This window comes from Hevea brasiliensis, unplaced genomic scaffold (assembly GCF_030052815.1).
Source record: "Hevea brasiliensis isolate MT/VB/25A 57/8 unplaced genomic scaffold, ASM3005281v1 Scaf9, whole genome shotgun sequence".
Lineage (NCBI taxonomy): Eukaryota > Viridiplantae > Streptophyta > Magnoliopsida > Malpighiales > Euphorbiaceae > Hevea > Hevea brasiliensis.
Genome location: NW_026615310.1, coordinates 2,088,318 through 2,092,772, shown reverse-complemented (window position 1 = coordinate 2,092,772; position 4,455 = coordinate 2,088,318). Strand labels below are relative to the sequence as shown.

General features: G+C 41.4%; 1 long non-coding RNA gene and 1 other non-coding gene across 2 annotated transcripts; one reads left to right on the top strand and one right to left on the bottom strand.

The window, feature by feature from the left end:
* The first annotated feature begins 1,844 nt into the window (after window positions 1-1,844).
* On the top strand, window positions 1,845-2,821 carry LOC131177812 (uncharacterized). Its single transcript, XR_009147091.1, has 2 exons — window positions 1,845-2,028; window positions 2,606-2,821. It is a non-coding gene; the product is annotated as an uncharacterized LOC131177812 (long non-coding RNA).
* Window positions 2,822-3,215: 394 nt separating this feature from the next.
* Window positions 3,216-3,322, bottom strand: LOC131177824 (small nucleolar RNA R71). Its single transcript, XR_009147102.1, has one exon. It is a non-coding gene; the product is annotated as a small nucleolar RNA R71 (small nucleolar RNA).
* Window positions 3,323-4,455: the final 1,133 nt, after the last annotated feature.

Sequence of the window (4,455 nt, the reverse complement as noted above, 5' to 3'; positions counted from 1 at the left end):
GAGAGGCACACTATACACTGTACAATGTCCACCCAGGTTCCACCAAAATGTACCATGATGTGAAAGATAGCTACTGGTGGAATGGCATGAAGAGAGACATAGCAGACTTTGTGTCCAAGTGCTTGACTTGTCAGAAGGTGAAGTTTGAACACCAGAGACCGTCAGGGAAGTTGCAAGAGCTCCCTATCCCAGAATGGAAGTGGGAAATGATTACTATGGATTTTGTGACTGGGTTGCCTCGTACCACGCGAGGATATGATTCGATATGGGTAATTGTAGACCGCTTAACTAAATCAGCTCACTTCTTGCCAGTGAAGATCACATATTCTGTTGCACAGTATGCCCGACTCTACATTCGAGAAATAGTCAGATTGCATGGAGTTCCTGCTTCCATAATATCTGACAGAGGGCCCCAGTTCACTTCTCGGTTTTGGAGGAAGTTACAGGAGGCACTTGGCACACAGTTGAACTTCAGTACGGCTTTCCACCCTCAGACAGACGGATAGTCCGAAAGGACAATCCAAACACTGGAAGACATGCTTCGCATGAGTGTTTTGGATTTTGGAGGTCAATGGGATGAGCAGTTAGCTTTGGTGGAGTTTGCCTACAACAACAGTTACCATTCCAGCATAGGGATGGCACCCTATGAGGCACTATATGGAAGGAAGTGTAGGTCTCCTCTGTGTTGGACGGAAATGGGGGAAGCGAAGGTGCATGATGTAGACCTAGTGCAGTACACTTCAGAGGTAGTTCCTTTAATCAGGGAACGACTGAAAACAGCTTTCAGTAGGCAGAAGAGTTATGCAGACCCCAGACGGAGGGATGTGGAGTTTGCAGTGGGCGACTATGTATTCCTGAAGGTTTCTCCAATGAAGGGAGTCATGAGATTTGGAAAGAAGGGCAAGTTGGCACCTCGGTATATTGGACCTTTTGAGGTTACGGATAGAGTTGGAGCAGTTGCCTACCGGTTGGAGCTACCACCCAACCTTTCTCACGTTCATCCCGTGTTTCACATCTCCATGCTCAGAAAATACATTCCAGATCCTTCTCATGTACTACAACCAGATGTAATAGAGCTAAAAGAGAACTTGACATTTGAGGAGCAACCTGTAGCCATAGTGGACTACCAAGTGAGACAGCTAAGATCAAAACAGATCCCTATGGTTAAGGTTTTGTGGAGGAGCCAGTCAGTGGAAGAGTGCACCTGGGAGTCAGAACGGGACATGCGTAGCAAGTACCCTTATCTGTTCAATGTGTAATCATGTACTTTATTCTGCCTTGTGTAAAATTCGAGGACGAATTTTCTGTAAGGGGGGAAGAATGTAACACCCCTGATTTTATATATTATTATTGGGCTTCGTGTAGGTATCCTCAATTCGCGGAAATTCGACAGTTGTTCAGATCTGTGAATTTCCGGCCAGACAGACCAGCTATCGGAAAAGTCTCCGAATTGGATCGAGGTTTTGGCTACCCCACCATTGTCAGGCATCCCGAGCGCGTTCCCGAAGTCGGAATCGGCAAAGGTAAACCCGAACCTTGCTTTTTCGTAATTTTCTAGTGCTTAAATAGGATTAAAAATCCATAGAATATTCGTGGTAGCTTAGAAAATTACGATTCTTTTTGCAATAGCTTAGTAATATTTCTAAGGACCGCGGGGCAGAGTTTTATAATTTTTAGAGCTTATTTGTGCAGTTTTTGCAAAAATGATCAATTATAAGGACTAAATTGAAATTTTACATATTGTGATGAATGATTGATTTGATGGGCCCAGGAGGGGCTGTGTGATGTGATTAAGTTGTTGATATATGGATTGTGAATATAGAAGTGCGTTTTGAGCCCTTTTGCAGGTTGGGTAGGTCCTAGGTATAGGGGAGACTCTGCCGGATTTTCGGCACGACTTAGGACGTATTGGGTCTTTTCTTGATTTGTATTGAGTCATTTGTATTAAATAATTGTAATATAATTGTCAGGTGAGCCGGGACAGCCTTCTTCCTCCGCCCAGCAGCCACAGTGATTGCCGTCAAGTCTGTGAGTAAAATATTAATTTTAATTGAAATTTCACTATTATTATATGTTCAAGCATGCCCATGCATCACTTATATGCATATATTTATGTAGTTAAACTCTAGGTACGATTTATGTTGCATTGATAACTGTTAAAGTGACATGTACGTTGTTGTGGTAATTTGGAGCAGTGTGCGTGCGTTGGCATGCGTGTGATGTGGTGTGGACTATGGATAGGACGGGTAGTCACGGCTTGAGTTCTTCGTTGGGACCCGATCCTTCGAGGGGTAGTCATGGCTTGAGTTCTTCACTGGGACCCTCGATTTGGTTTATTAAGCGAAAGTCCGACTTGAGTTCTTCGCTGGCACCAGGTTGGATTTAAGAGAGCTGTATAGGGGATCAGCTCCCATATGTTATGATTGATACTACAGGGTGTGTGAGTGCTCCAAATTACCTTTTTGATGTTATGATGTGAAAATGTTGTTGATGTTGCATTTCACTCTACAGGGTGCATTAGTTTTAGATAGTTATAGAGATTATGGTTAAAATTAATATTTTACTCTCTGAGTCGAACGCTCACTCCTGTTCAATATTTTTTCAGGCCACAGGAGGATATTTTTGAGGTTAACCTGCTTCCTTTCCTCGCAGGTTGTTTATTAATGTTTGTATAATTTTATTAACTCCTAGAAATTCCGCATGTGTTAGAAATGTTTATTTGAGTTGGGTCTGTAAACTAAATTATTATTGTGGACCTGTAAAATTATTATTTGCATGTTTGATGGACTGGATGAGGGAGCTGAGCTCCCATTTTTCTTTATGATGATGTGAGTATGTGGAGGGTGAGCTGAGCTCCCCAATGGATTGTTTATTATGTTTACAGGTCGGGTGAGTCAAAAACTCCCCGTTGAAAGGTCCACTTTATGGCCGGACTTTGTCCGGTTGTTTTCTTGAAATTGGGCCCAAATGGGTCTTGGAATTGGGTTAATGAATAGTTAGGCTTACTACGGGCCTCGGGGGCTTTAGGCTGGCCCAGGTCCTAGTGCCGGTCCGGCCCATAGGTTGGGTCGTGACAAAGATTGAAGCTATTCCCATTCTCTTTGAAAGATAGAGCATTGGATTAGCTTGATTCTTTACCTCACAACTCCATTACAAATTGGGAGCAACTCACTGATGCATTTCTTGCACAATATTTTCCACCTGGAAAAACTCAAGAATTGAGGAATCAAATGACAGCTTTCAGACCAAAAGAAGATGAAACTCTCTATGAGTCGTGGATGAGATGGAAGGAATTAGAGAGACAATGCCCACATCATGCCATTCCAAAATGGATGATAAACCAGAATTTTTACACAAATGTCACTCCTGCAATCAGAGGAATTATTGATGCTCAAACAGGAGGAGAATTTATTATGAAGCATGAAGATAAAGCTTATGAGCTATTGGAGAAAATTGCAAAGAATACTCATCTTTGGAGTAGTCCAAGAGGACCAGCTCCAACTCAAAAAAGGAAAGCTGCTGGAATGTATGATCTTGATCCATTCAACATGATTAATGCAAAATTTGATGCACTTACAAATGTCTTAGCTAAGAAGATGGAAGACTTGAGTATGTTGGTTAGTTCAACATCATCATCTGGAAGTTCGCAACAAGTGGCTTATGCAGAAGGAACTACCAGCTGTGGAGTAGATTATGGAGAGCAAGCTGCCTATGTTAGTAATTATGGAAACAAGCAAATGGGGAATCCTTACTCTCAAACTTATAATCCAAATTGGAGGAATCATCCCAACTTTTCATGGGGAAATCAGCAAAATCAAGTCCCAAATCAGAATTTTCAACCACAACAGCAACAAGGAATTCCATATCAGCAAAATAGGCAATCATTGCCTAATTTTCAGCAGAAAAATATGAATCCTCCACCAAAACAGCAAGAACAAAGTTCCACCACAGAAGCTTTATTGTAACAGATTCTTGCTAACCAAAATAAGCATGATGAGGAGATGAGAGAGATGAAAGCAAGGCTAGAACAGATGCAAACACATAACAGAATGCTGGAAAATCAGATTACACAACAAGCATCTTCCTCAAGTACCAAGTCTTTTGGAAAACTTCCAAGTCAACCAGAAAACCCAAGAGAGCAGTGTCAAGCTATTAATTTAAGAAGTGGGAAAGTTGTAAATAATGAGAAGAGTGAAAATAGTGAGAAGAGAGAAAATGAGAAAGAAACTGATGAGAGTGAAAAACAAGAGAGTGCAGAAAAATGTAAAGAGAAAATTAAAAAAAAGGAAGAGAAGTATATACCTCCAGAGCCTTACAAGCCACAGCTTCCCTTTCCACAAAGATTTCACAAAGCCAAGCTTGATAAGCAATTTGGAAAGTTTTTAGAGGTTTTGAAGAAGCTATACATAAATGTGCCTTTTGTTGATGCACTTTCACAAATTCCCTCTTATGCAA